Source organism: Scyliorhinus torazame, chromosome 17 (assembly GCF_047496885.1).
Source record: "Scyliorhinus torazame isolate Kashiwa2021f chromosome 17, sScyTor2.1, whole genome shotgun sequence".
NCBI lineage: Eukaryota > Metazoa > Chordata > Chondrichthyes > Carcharhiniformes > Scyliorhinidae > Scyliorhinus > Scyliorhinus torazame.
In genome coordinates, this window is record NC_092723.1 from 53016364 (window position 1) to 53031554 (window position 15191).

The following is a 15191-nucleotide window of genomic DNA, read 5'->3' on the forward strand; positions in this document are numbered from 1 at the left end:
ACCAACCCACTTACCCCCATCGAGTCTGCACCACCTCCACCCTATCCCCGTAACACAATAACCCCTCCGAACCTTTTTGGTCACTAAGGGCAATTTATCATGGCCAATCCACCTAACCTGCACTTCTTTGAACTGTGGGAGGAAACCAGAGCACCCGGAGGAAACGCACATAGACACGGGGAGAATGTGCAGACTCCGCACAGACAGTGACCCAGTGGGGAATCGAACCTGGGACCCTGGCGCTGTGAAGCCACAGTGCTATCCACTTGTGCTACTGTGTTGCCCAGTCCTAAAAGGTTTACCTCTTATTCTCGAACTATGACCCCTAGTTCTGGACTTCTCCCACCATCGGAAACAGTGTTTCTGAATCTACCCTGTCCACTCCTGTTAGAATTTTGTAAGTTTCTATGAGATCCCCTCTCACTCTTCTAAACCCCAATGACTATAACCCTAACTGACTTAGTCTCTCCTCATATGACAATCCCGCCATCCCAGGAATCAGTGTGGTAAACCTTTGTTGCACTCCCTCCATAGTAAGAACATCCTTCCTCAGATAAGGACACCAAAACTGCACACAATACTCCAAATGTGGCCTCACCAATGCCCTATACAATTATAGTAAAACATCTCTATCCTATACTCAAATCCTCTCGCTATGAAGGCCAACATACCATTTGCCTTCTTTACTGCCTGCTGTACCTGCATACTTACTTTCAGTGACTGATGCACAAGGACCCCAATGTCTCGCTGAGTATCCACCTCTCTCAATTCACACCCATTCAAATAACAATCTGCCTTCCTATTTTTGCTACCGAAACGGATAATCTCACATTTATTCACATTAAACTGCATCTGCCCACTCACTCAGCCTGTCCAAATCCTGCTGATTCATCTCTGTATCCTCCTCACAGCTCACCCTCCCACCCAACTTTGTATCATCTGCAAATTTGGAGATAATGCATTTAGTTCCCTCATCCAAATCATTAATATATAATGTGAACATTTGGAATCCTACTACCCCACTAGTCACTTCCTGCCAATCAGAAAAAGACCCATTTTTTGCTTCCTGTCTGCTAACCAGCTTTCTATCCAATGCAAGACACTACCCGTAATCCCATGCGCTTTAACTTTACATATTAATCTGCTATGTGAGACCTTGTCGAAAGCTTTCCAAATGTCTAAATAAACCACATCCATCTGTTCTCCCTGGTCAACCCCACTAGTTATATCTTCAAAGAATTCTCGTAGATTTGTCTAGCATAATTTTCCTTTTGTATATCCATGCTGACTTTGTCTGATTACACCACTACTTTCCAAATACTGTGCTATGGAATCCTTGATAAAGGACACCAGCAATGTCCCCACTCCCGACATTAGGCTCACTGTTCTATAGTTCACTGTTTTCTCTCTACCTCCCTTTTTGAATAGTGGGGTTACACTCGCTACCCTCCAATCTGTAGAACCATTCCAAAGTACAAAGAATTTTGGAAAATGGCCACCAATGGATCTACTATTTTTAAGGCCACTTCATCAAGTACTCTGGAATGAAGATTATCAGGCCCTGAAAATTTGTCCACCTTCAATCCCATTAAATTCTCCAAAACCATTTCTTTACTAATACTAATTTCCTTCAGCTCCTCACTAAAACCTATCCAGCATGAATCTAACTATAGGCTTTATCCTTCCTTCCACAGAAACATTAAATCAAACCCACTTGAACTCTGCCTTATTTCTAATGCTTACCAATGCAAATATAAATTTACTATTACCTTTTGTTTTCCTAACACATTCTACATTTAGCTAACTGGGTTGTTGGCATGGTATGTAAGGGTGAAAGCATAAGTAAGTTCCAGTCCACACATATTTGCACTTTATCCCTGTGCTTGTTATTTTGTAAGATGTACATTTTTTCTTTAAATATCTGTTCATAAAATGTTAGTCAGAGGATGTAGAGATCTTGCCCACAGATGTTTCAAAGGGACAGTAACAGAATTTCGGTAAGAGGTAGAAATATCGCCTGCACAACTAGACACAAGAACATTTATCTTACAAGGTATAACACTTTTGTGGGGGGATAAAAATGGGAAGGGAATTCATTCTGTTCAAAAGTATGACACTGCAATGACAAGTGGACATTGCAAAAACAGCTTCAATTGAGTGTGTTGGGATCAAACCATGCAAGAAAAAAATCAGTCAGAAACTTACTTCAAATATCATAGAAAGACCTGATCAACAATGTTATATAGGTGTGATAAATATATCACTTAAGAGATGACTGTATTTTCATCAAGTTATCTATATCCATTACTTCCAAAATTGCTGAGTTTGGACAAACATAGGTCTCTGCTTCAATATAAATACCACTCCTTGTTGGATTATTGCTTGCTTATTGCAGTTTCATCAAGTGCACCAGTAACGTCTGAAAAAAAAGCTCTCTCTGTATTATTGATTGTTTGATGAACGGGACTTTGTTGTTTTATATAAAGAAGGAATAGAAATTTCAACCGAAGGGAACTGAATAAAATATGCTTGCAGCATGGAAGCACAAAGCAACAGGCAACAGAGAATCAGAAGCCAGAGAAGGAAGCCATGATCAGAGATAAAACAAATATTAATTTTATTTACAAACTGGTGAGGGCTGTTGTTTTTCAGGTGAGAAAGGCTGTCAACTAACATTTCTCAGGCATGTTTTTGAGAACAATATGTCAGCCTGGGGCTATACTCTGTTTATTGATAAATACTAGACATTCCATTGTCTGAACAGAGCTGTGTGCATATACATTGGACTTACGAGTTCTTGCTCAATATAGGATTAAAGCCTTGATGAGGCATTACTTCGATTTACGTCCAAAGTCAATTCATATTGTCACTGAAATAGAAATTGCAGCATAGGAGGCTTCACTGGCTGGAAAACCTTGGTTCAATTTTCAAACTTGATTGCCATTTCTATTCAGCCTTACCCCATGCTGAGCAGGTGCAATCATGTTGTCTAACTATTCAGCATGAAGGAAAATTGTTTGGTGTTGTAACTAAGGTAACACTCAAAATTTCATGTACTTGGAAAGCACAAAGTGGTTTTAGTTGAGAGTGCAGGGTTTTCACGGTCGTACAGCAGATTGTGTCAAATTGGGTACAATGTGTGTGTGGCCGAGAGGTCTAAAACAAAAATGTACCCATATCGCACAGTGTGAGACTGCCAAGAAATCACCACCCCGCCCTGAAGTGTTGGGTACACTGATACACAGACAAACCAACACGGTTGCGAATGGTACAACGCAGTTTTATTTCAATGAACTAATAACATATTAAACTCTGGTATTCAGCACATGGTGAACCTCTGAGTGGCTGGCAATGAGGTCTGTGCCCTGAGCCCTCTCCTGTTCGAGTGCCCAGGAAGTGTCATGTTCCCTGCTTTGTACTGTGTATGCTCTTGTCCGTGATTGGCTGTTGTGTTTTGTGTGTTGATTGGTCCATTGATCTGTCCATCATTATGTGTGTATGTATGTGCTGTGATGTTCATCTGAATATCATGACATCCCCCCTTTTTGTACAGGATTATGTGCCTACGTGTTTATAAATAGAGATGTGTACTGAGTGTAGCTAAATGTGTGTGTGTGCAATATTTACAGCATATACATGGGGCTTAACTGTATACAAGGGGCGATGTCGGGTGTGACATAACAACGAGGTTGTACCATAAACAAAGAACGGGGAAATGTTGAACGATAAAACAAATTCCTGTAACGATAAGAACATAAACATATTAACAAAGTGGTTGCATGAGTTCAATGTATAAACAGTCTCATAAGTCCAGTCTAGTAGGTGGGCGACGAATTCGGGTTGACCACCTCAGGGGTAGGTCTGGAACCACCGGCTGAGGAACGGGCCTGGCCACGGGCGATGACGGAAGGGGCATGGTAGCAGGCAGCTCCACAAAGTCGAAACCAGGAACAACAGGAGGGCATGGTGTCGGTGTAAGGTCTCGTAGCGAGCGTGGAAGCAGGTGAAGAGCCCGGAGATTGCGCCTACGAATGGATCCATCAGGCATGCGAACCAGGAACGAGCGGGGAGCCACGCGTGGGAGAACTTCGGCGGGTGCTGACCAGCCACCTTCTGGTAGGTGGGTGCGGACTTCATCTCCAGGGGCCAGGGCAGGAAGATCAGTTGCCCGTGTGTCATATGACCTCTTCTGGCGACCGCGCTGTAGTTGCATCCTGTGCAGTACCGGAGCATGGTCGATTGTGGGCACCAGAATGGAAGGCACAGTAGTCCTGAGGGCGCGACCCATCAACAGCTGGGCTGGTGAGAGACCAGTGGCTAGTCCGGCTGAGCGATAGGCCAGCAGGGCGAGGCAGAAATCCGATCCGGCAGCAGTAGCCTTACAGAGGAGCCGCTTGACAATGTGAATACGCTTCTCCGCCTTTCCGTTGGACTGGGGGCGCAGAGGGCTAGACGTCACGTGTATGAAGCCATATGAGGCAGCAAACGATGACCATTCCTGGCTGGCGAAACAGGGCCCATTGTCCGACATGACCGTCATCGGAATGCCGTGGCAAGCGAAGGTGTCTTTGCAGGCCCTTATGACAGCGGACAACGTCAAATCGTGTAGGCGTATGACCTCTGGGTAGTTGGAGAAGTAGTCAACGACGATGACATAGTCCCTGCCGAGCGCGTGAAAGAGGTCCACACCCACCTTTGCCCATGGGGACGTCACCAGCTCATGGGGCAGAAGCGTTTCAGGAGGTTTCGCCGGCTGAAACCTTTGGCAGGTTGGACAGTTGAGCACCATATTGCCAATATCGTCACTGATGCCCGGCCAGTATACCACCTCTCGGGCCCTCCTTCTGCACTTCTCGACTCCCAGGTGGCCTTCGTGTAGTTGGTCGAGTACCAGCTTGCGCATGCTGTGCGGAATCACAATCCGGTCCAGCTTCAGAAGGACACCATCAATGACGGCCAAGTCGTCTCGGACATTGTAGAACTGCGGGCATTGCCCTTTGAGCCACCCTCCCGTCATGTGGCGCATCACATGTTATAGAAGGGTCGGCCACAGTCTCTCTGCGAATGCGGGCCAGACTGGAGTCGTCAGCTGGCAGATTTGCCGATGTGAAGGCCACCTGCGCCTCGACCTGACATACGAAACCCTCCGAATCTGGCGGCGTGCTCACTGATCTCGATAGGGCATCCGCAATGATAAGGTCCTTCCCTGAGGTGTAGACTAGTTGGAAGTCATACCTCCTGAGTTTAAGTAGAATGCGCTGGAGGCGAGGGGTCATCTCGTTCAGGTCCTTGTTTATGATGCTGACCAGGGGGCGGTAGTCAGTTTCAACAGTGAACCGGGGAAGACCATACACATAAACATGGAACTTGTCTAAACCAGTTAGCAAGCCCAGGCACTCCTTTTCGATCTGCACGTAGCGCTGCTCTGTGGGGGTCATAGCCCGCGAGGCATAGGCGACCGGGGCCCATGACGCAGTGTCATCCCGCTGCAGGAGCACTGCCCCAATGCCAGACTGGCTGGCATCAGTCGAGATTTTAGTGGCACGATACGTGTCGAAAAATGCCAGTACCGGTGCAGTGGTGAGCTTGAGTTTGAGCTCCTCCCATTCCTGCTGGTGTGTGTGCTGCCACTGGAACTCCGTGGACTTTTTGACGAGGTGGCGCAGAGCTGTCGTGTGGGAGGCAAGGTTGGGAATGAACTTCCCCCGGAAGTTGACCACGCCTAGGAAGCGTAGTACTGCTTTCTTGTCTGCCGGATGCGGCATGGCTGTGATGGCACTCACCTTTTCTGCATCCGGACGGACCCCTGACCGGGAAATGTGGTCCCCCAGGAACTTCAGCTCGGTTTGGCCGAAAGAGCACTTGGCTCGGTTGAGGCGCAGGCCGTTTTCACGTATGCGTGCAAAGACGCGTTGGAGACGATAGATGTGCTCCTGTGGTGTGGTGGACCAGATGATGACGTCATCCACGTAGACGCGCACCCCTTCGATGCCTTCCATCATCTGCTCCATGATCCTATGAAAGACCTCGGATGCCGAGATGATGCCAAATGGCATTCGGTTGTAGCAGAACCTGCCGAAAGGGGTGTTGAAAGTGCACAGCTTTAGGCTGGACGGATCTAGTTGGATCTGCCAAAAGCTTTTCGAGGCATCCAGTTTGGTAAATATTTTCTGCTGGGCCATTTCACTCGTGATCTCTTCCCATTTGGGTCTGGGGTAATGTTCCCTCATAATATTGTTATTGAGGTCTTTTGGGTCAATACAGATCCGGAGCTCGCCGGAGGGCTTCTTGACACACACCATGGCGCTGACCCACGGCGTGGGCTCCGTGACCCTGGATAGGACCCCTTGGTCCTGGAGATCCTGCAGCTGCTGCTTGAGTCGGTCTTTGAGTGGCGCAGGAACCCTGCGAGGTGCGTGAATGACCGGGGTGGCATCTGGTTTGAGCCGAATTCTATAGGTGTATGGCAGTGTTCCCATGCCCTCGAATGCCTCCTGGTTGTGGGCGAGGAGCGATTGGAGCTGTGCGTTAAACTCTGCATCCGGGAAGTCAGATGTTCTGTCTGGAGAAAGAGAGTGGACTCGTTGCACGAGGTGGAGAGCCTTGCATGCCTGTGCGCCTAGCAGGGAATCCTTCGATGAGCCGACTATCTCGAATGAGAGTGTTGGCGTGTGTGTGTTGTGTGTCACCTGGAGCTGGCAGGATTCCATAGCCGGGATAACGTTCCAGTTGTAGTCGACCATCTTGCACCGGGACGGCCGAATTGGTGGTCTGACCTTCATGGCGTAGAAGGCTGACCATGCTATGAGGATGGCGGAGGCGCCAGTGTCCAGGCGGAAAGTTATCAGCGATCGGTTGACCGTCAGGGTGGCACACCATTCATCACCCGGATTGATCGTGTTAATTCGGTTCCCATCAATGAGGGCGTCTCGGTCATCTGTGTCACCGGTCTGGATGTCGTCTGGGCAAGATTCGTGATGTGGAGGCTGAATGGTCCGCACGTACCTGCGAGATTGTCGGAATTGTGGAAGATTGACAGGTTGAGCTGCTCGACAGTAAGCAGCGTAGTGGCCCCCCTTGCCACAGCATAGGCATTGTCGGGTTCTTGCGGGACATTGCCGCTTTAAATGTGCAGCTCCACAGTTGCCGCACGTCGTGACGTCATGACGTTCGTTGCGCCACTGTGCATGCGCAGTTCTGTCTTGTGTCGGGCGAGCCTGCGCATCACGTCCCTCAGTGTTGCCGTGGGTTTTGGCACGCACAAACGCGGGAGGCCCCGAAAAGCGCGCAAAATGGCCAACGTCGTCCGGGCCACGGGCCGGGAGGAACTCGATCAGCTGGACCCGTTCGGCCTCGTGGGGCACCTGGCTCGCCGATCCGGCCGCGTAGGACCCGCGCCGATTCGGTCGCATGAAATTGTGCATAGCGGCTAGTCGCGTTTTCGTGCAAGACACAGGCTTCGATTGCGGAGGCTAAGGTGAGGCCTTTTATTTTTAAAAGCTGCTGGCGTAGGGTGCCCGAGGCGAACCCAAAAATGATCTGGTCCCGAATCTTGGCGTCTGAGGTGGTTTCGTAACCGCAGGACTGCGCGAGGATGTGGAGATGGGTAAGGAATGACTGAAAGAGCTCATCCTTACCTTGCAGGCGCTGCTGGAAGACATATCTCTCGAAGCTTTCGTTGACCTTGATGTTGAAGTGTTGGTCGAGCTTGAGAAGGACCGTCTTGTATTTGGATTTGTCCTCACCTTCCGCGAACACCAGGGAGTTGTAGACGTGGATGGCGTGCTGCACTGCGGTGGTGAGGAGGATGGCGATATTTCTGGTGTCGGAGGCGCTCTCTCTTTCGTTAGCTTCCAGAAAGAGCTGGAAGCGCTGCTTGAACAACTTCCAACTTATGCCAAGGTTCCCAGCGACTTGCAGCGGCTGCGGTGTGTCGACGGTGTCCATGGCGCAGGATGGCAGATTTGTGGGTAGGTGTCAAATCACTCCTGGTATCATGAAGTGTTGGGTACTCTGATACACAGACGAACCAACACGGTTGCGAATGGTACAACGCAGTTTTATTTCAATGAACTATTAACATATTAAACTCTGGTATTCAGCACATGGTGAACCTCTGAGTGGCTGGCAATGAGGTCTGTGCCCTGAGCCCTCTCCTGCATGAGTGCGTCATGTTCCCTGCTTTGTACTGTGTATACTCTTGTCCGTGATTGGCTGTCGTGTTTTGTGTGTTGATTGGTCCGTTGATCTGTCCATCATTATGGGTGTATGTATGTGCTGTGATGTTCATCTGAATATCATGACGCGCCCCATTTAACCACTGAAGTTCCCAGCAGATCAGACAGAGAAGATATTGACCAGTTGTTAGACTTGATTTATAGATATAGTTTAAAGAGAAAAAAGTCCATTCTTATTTTGCCGAGTGTGAACATGCACAAGGATTTATTTAGTTGTTTTTGAAATTGTGTCACTTGTGTACCTGTAAATAGTTAATTGCACACTCCGTTTCCCCTATAATGCTTTTCAAATGTGCCCAGTGCTTAATGATGTCATTAAACTTTTGATTTAACCATCTTGGCATCTGTGTTTTACGAATTCCTTGCAACTTATAACTGATTTTCTTGATGAGGTGGAATTAGAATGCAAAAATATCAGCATCAAACTCCAATGATGAACAAAATAATCTAGTTCCCAATCAGTTAGCTGGTAGGAGGGCAAAGACTTTAGTCGGTTTATGCACGCCCTGAGCTTCACCATCTCCTCAGGGTTCTGCTGCCCATCGAATTCAACCACTGACTACACTGGCTTTGAGTAACATGCTTCCCCCTCCCCCCTCTCTCCACTCCCCCCACCCCCTCCCAACTCCCTCCACTCCCCCCACCCCCTCTCCCCTACCTCCACTCCCCCCACCCCCTCCCTCCACTCCCCCCACAACCCCATCATCAGGCTGGAGCAACAATAGCAATGCATCATCTTAAAGATCATTTGACATGAACCTTGAAACTCATGTTACAACCTTGCTGATGCTCCTTCCTGAAGGAGAAAGTATGGAAATTGGAAGACAATATGGATGAGGAAATTTGTAAAAAGTTGCAATATAGCTTTATTCTATTTGTTAATTGTTATATATTATGAATAAATTCTTGGAGCATAACTAATCTATCTGTCACTGTTTTTGACATGGTCGGCAGGATCCTCAAGCAGGTAGGCAAATGAGAACATTATAAATTGTTGAAGAGTCCTCAGTAGCTTTGCCAGCTTAGTCATTGAGTAGTTGAGCCAGACAGTCCAGAAAGTGGTCACTGGAGGATATTGATCTGCACTCAGTGCTGATTTGGCTTAGCAAGAATATGGATCTTATAATTGACCTCAGCACCCTTGGGGTTAAGCAGGAGAAGAAGACAGAGGTTAGTCAGTCCTGATCTCAACCAACGAATGTCTGTTGGAATTGCAAGAGAGTGAGGACATTATTGTGCATTGTCGTAATGCTCCCGGCAATTAAGTAGCCTGCTGATTCTCATTGACAGAACTTACACACATGGACAATGGCTAGTCGAAAATGTTGCTCAAGGATCTCAGGCACCCAAAGAGCCATAGCCCAACAAATTGAAGCTTTCAAGAGTAAGAGAGGAAAGAATTTGTGAAGAAAATTGACGAGATAATCAAACAATATTTTTTTCATATTAGGATTTTCTGGGGGCATAAATACAAATTGTCAAGTCAGATGTTTTAAATAAATAGTGACAAATTATTAGCAGCGCTGTTTTTCTTGCATTCTATATATATATATAAAGAATTGATCATTATTTGAGACTAATCACTTGGGCAATTTGCAATGAAATTGGAGAAGAGGAAACTCAGTACAGCAGTACATGATGGATTACTTAGACAAGAAGACCCTTTGCTTCAACTGAACCATGCCAGAGGATGCTAGCTTAGCACAACAAAGAGTTTTTTGATACATCATTTTTCTTATTTGAAGAAGTTTTGCTTTTCTACAATGTGCTTGCTGAAAGACATTCACAATTTAATTTTGCGACTGTACAGCATCTGGCTGACCAAGATGGCCTGACCAAGAACGTAAGAACAATATCGGTATTGACACTGAATTGAAATGTCAGGTAAGTTGTGAACATGCAGTCCACAGGGTTTTTGGGGTGCGCAGCTTAAGTGCTGTAATAAGCCCACTGTTCGCCTGTAATAAGCCATCATTGGCCAGTAGTTGAAATAGCTGGACAATTGTTTTCAAACCAGAGAGCTTTATGCGTAGCTCTAGGATTAACTGATGTTGAAGTTTCTTTCTGCCTGAGTGATTGGGTAAAATTTTACATTTGCACAGAGGGCGGATGACCTCTCCGATCTGCTATAAAATTGGGCTTGGTGACGTTAGGCCACACACTCTGGCTGGAATATCATGGAAGGCGAAAGGGCAAAAAGTCAGAAGCCCATCCGTCTTCCAATACAGGCCAATTAAAAGCTAGTCGTGGTAATTAAGTTGCCAATTCACTGCAACTTTCCACCTGCCTGGGTGATTTCATGATGGTCGCACAAGTTGCAACAGCGGGAGAGAATCTCTGCAGGGTCATCTAAGGAGCACAAGAACAGGATACATGTTTCCATCAGTAAAACCCATGAGGAGTTGGAGGATGAAACTGAGACTGCACGAGCGGTGAGAGAAATTGTTTACTGAGCACTCTGAACAAATGTGTGATGCTGAGTCAGTGCAGAGTTCAGCTGTGAGAGAGTCATTTGGAAGAGGAGATTGCCAGGGGGCAGGCAGAAACAAAGGAGGAACAGGAGGGGATAGTACCCTCCAGAAGCTCCTTGAGTGAGAAGGAGCAGAAAAGGAAGGAGCAGAGTTCAACTAGTCAGCAGCAGCCAGCTTGCCAGCCACTTGCACAGCATGGTGATGCTGAAGGGCCAGAGCATAGTGTAGGCAGAGCCACTCAAGGAGAAAATGTTACCCTGCCGGAGGGGTATACAGGCAGCGTTCAAATTACCTTCAGGTGCCAGAATGACAGTGTCGCAAAAGGCTACATTTCTTCAGGGTTGTAGTCAAATCTATTAACAAGATGATTGCAGGGGAGATTTGTCCTAATTGCATGGGTGGCCATCCAATGCCTATGGCCCCAAAGATTATGGTAATCATAAATTTCTATGCCATGGGATAGTTTCAAAGCTGAGCAAGTGAGCCCTCCAGTGTGCCGCAATTATCAGCTCATCATTATATCAAGATGCAATGTTTAGGAGAGTGGACAACTTTATAATATTTACCATTCAGGGCAACAACCAAGTGGAGAGAGCAAGGGGGCTTGCAGGCATCCTGGGATTTCCTAAAGTGCAAGAGGCCATTGATTGCATGGATGTAGCCAACAAGGGTTCGCGAGTGGCATTTATGAATGAGAAAGGATTTAATTCTCTCAATATGCAGATAGTATGTGCGGGCCATTGTGGATCCTGTAGATGCATACGGTACCCGGGGCATCACCATTCGGCCTGTATCCTCAGGCAGTCTCAAGTGCCTTAGCTGATGGCGCCCCCAGCACAACTAGATGGTTGGTTAATAGGAGACAAAGTGATCTGATAAAGAGTGGCTTTTGACACAAAGCAGACATCCACATGCAGAGGCAAAGGTGAGGTAGAATGCGGGCCATGCTTCCAACAGGACGGCTATAGAAGGAACAATTGGTCTGCAATAATTGAGATTCCACTGCCTCCAATGATAAGCTGGCACCTTGCAGTACACATCACCTTATGTCTCCTTACGCACTGGCACGTGTCTCCTTCCAGTACGCACAGGCTTGTGTCTCCATACAGTACACACCGGCTCGTGTCTCCTTGCAGTACACACCGGCTCCATCTGAAACCTGAAACTTGTCCACCCCTATTTTTAGTTTATCCTTTCAAGGGATGTGGGCATCCCTGGCTTGGCCTCATTGCCCATCCCTAAGTGCCCTTGAGAAGGTGGTGCTGAGCTGCCTTCTTGAACTGTTGCAGTCCATGTGGTGCAGGGACATTCCCCGGTGCTGTTCGGTATGGTGTTCCAGGATTTCAACCCAAACACTTGCTGCATCTGAATGGCTCACGGCAACACAATTCTCTTTGGAGTGCCGCTCAATTCCATCGGGAAAGGTCATGCTGTTGCCACCTAAATCACTATCAGGTGGCCTGAAGACCCCTTATAAAGATGGCCATAAGAGTTATCTATCATTGAATGAAGTGCATGAGAACAACATAATCAGCCATTCGCATCCCATAATCACCTCCTGATGACCCTTCAGTATCTACAGCGACTTTAGTTCATGTGCGCTACGCATGGTTCTGCCATATTGCCATATTTTATTCTCAATGCCTTCTTGTCTTGGAAGAGCTTGGTGGGCGTCTTCTGTTCACTGGAGGGCCCTGGCATTGTTTGGACTCTTACCTGGTGCCATGAGCCTCCTCGCTCACTGACACATCCTGAGATACTGGTGTCACTGGCAGAGGTGGTGAAGGAGACGTTGTCACCATCAGCAGTGCCCTCAAGGAACCGCAGATGTAGACAGCTGCAGCTCCTCCTTGTTTATCTAAGATGACTAGGAAACTAATTTTGACTCCAAATGCTTTGTGCATCTCTCACTGGCAATGCCGACTGAAGGTCATTGACTCTGCAATGGTTTGTAAGTCTGAATGTATGTGCAGAATCTTTTGATTGTGCTGCAAGGTCTGGTATGGCAGGAGAGTCGCAAATCTCTTGACAGAAGAAGCCACACATTCAGAGGGAGATAGCAGTGTTCAGGACATAGGTGGACTCCTCAACTCTCTTTGCCAGGGCGCACACACTGTCTGGAATCTCTGCCAGATCTTCACACATCTCCTTTAGGACAGTCAACATCTGCCACCTCAGGGACAACTCCAAAGGCTTGTCACCTGCCAGGGGCTCAACATCGAGCTGGACTCCCACACAGTTCTGAGTGTCAATATCCTGGACTGTCACAGCCTCTGGCAGCTGGTCTGGCAATTATGCAATGCTCAAACCAATGGGTTTCATCGGCCTGGACTATGCACTCATACACACCAAGGTTCTAGCAGCTGGGCTGATGCTAGGTAAGGAGCAAGGTTGGGACGGTGCACCCTCTGAGTACCCCTCCTCATCCGCAGAAGATAACCCAAGTCTTTTAGGGAAGGTGAGGGGTGTTTCCCCTTGTGGGAGAATCTAGAACTGGGGAAATTGTGCAAAATTAAGGATCCCCTGTTTAAGACTGAGATGAGGAGTTTTTTTTCACTCATTTATTAATCTGTGGAATTCTATCCTCAGAGAGCCATGGAGGCTGGGTCATGAATATATTCAAGGCTGGGTTAAAGAGTTTTGATTGAAATGGGAGTCGAGGAGCTATGGGGCAGCCAGGGAAGCGCAGTTTAATCCATAATCAGATCAGCTATGATCTTATCGAATGGTGGAGCAGGCTTGAGGGGCTGAACGGCCTACTCCTATTCTGACGAAGAGCCATATTGTAGTTGAAACATTATCTGTTTTTATCTCTCCATAGATGCTGCCAGACCTGCTGATATTTTCCAGAACTTGTGTTTTTATTTCAGAGCTCCAACATCTATTTATTTTGCTTTTTCCTCACTTTTTATAACAATAATAATATTTGTTGTCGCAAGTAGGCTTATATTAACACTGCAATTAAGTTTCTGTGAAAATCCTCGAGTCGCCACATTCCGGCGTCTGTTCGGGAAGATGGAGGGAAAATTCAGAATGTGTTGTTTTCCTGTTATTGCCTCCACATCATATTCCCAAAAGGTTATTTGTGTTTGCAGTTCATCGGCCTTATTCACACTTTATGTCTGGGATATTGTGATCCGCCCCCCCCCCCCCCCCCCCCCCCCCGCCCCCCACCCCAAGTCCGACCCCCAAGTCCGAATCCCAAAGGCGGGAAGAGCTGGAAAATCCTGCTCAGCATTCATTGTAAACCTGCCTTTTCATTCCTCATAATTCTTTTTAGCCTGCTCCTATCAAATGGTACTACCTCCATCTCTGGTACTCTCACTCCTTTATGCACCTTATTCCTCTTTTCTATTTCTACATGTTGGGTTTCCATCTGTTGGTTGAGTTCAATCAGTTTTTAGTTGGGTCACAAGAGGGAGTACCACATTCTTAATGTGAAGTTGAGGAAAATAGATCGCATTCAACTTGCTGATTTAGACCTTTTTGCTAATAAGCTGTTAGTGGGCGTGATGGTGGCTCATGAAGAAATAGAAAAGCAAAACAGCCCATCTCCCCACTGTTCTAAGCTGAATAAGAATACTTAAGTTTATTTGAAAATTTGATAACTCATCTGTAACTTCAGATATGTAACATTGGTTTGAGTTATCAGTACAAGCCAGTTAATGGGTACGAACTGTTGAGAATCTTCTCACACAGTTTTAGTGTCAAAATACTCTTAACAGAAAATATGTCGGCTTATCTGAGTGAAAGCTTTATAAATACAGTTGTTAGCATTGTGCTGATCTTTTGTTAGATTCACAGCTATATCCTACGAGACCATGGTAAATGGTTCCTCCTCATCTTTCTCGACATGCCTGTGACCTTTGACACAGTTGCCCACATCATTCTCCTCTGCATCTCTCTTATGTTGGGTGGCTGGGTGCTTGCCGGGTTGCATTCCTATCTATTCAGTCATAGCCAGAGTATCAATTTCAAGGCATCTCTTCCCAGTCCTGCGCAACTCCCCGTAGTGTTCCCCCAGGACCTATCCTTGCCCCTTCCTAATTCACGTCTACACGCTGCTTCTTGGCTACATCAGGTTCCACGCATATACTGATAACACACAGTTTACCTCACCACTACCTCTCTCAGACCCTTCACTGTCTCTAGATTGTTAATCTGTTTGTCCAATGTTAAGTACTGTATGAACAATTTCCTCCAATTAGGTATTGTGAAGACCAAAGCCATTCCTAGCCACTACATCCATTACATAGCCATTGACCTCATTGGTCGCCCTGGCAGCTACCTGAGGCTGAACCAGACTGTTTACAATCTTGGTGTTATATTTGAGTTTGGGATGGGTCTTCGACCACCTGTCTATACCATTATTAAGATTGACAATTTTCACATTTGTAGCTTCACCCCGTCTCAGCTTACCTCTTATTGAAATCCTCATCCACATCTTTGTTGCCTCTGATTGTCATTCGTCACCCATATGCTC

At 46.9% G+C, this 15191-nt stretch overlaps 1 protein-coding gene across 5 annotated transcripts in view; it reads left to right on the plus strand.

The window, feature by feature from the left end:
- The window catches only part of LOC140393874 (synaptotagmin-B), an 882906-nt gene that overhangs the window by 422790 nt on the left and 444925 nt on the right, over positions 1 to 15191 (plus strand). The window lies entirely within an intron of this gene.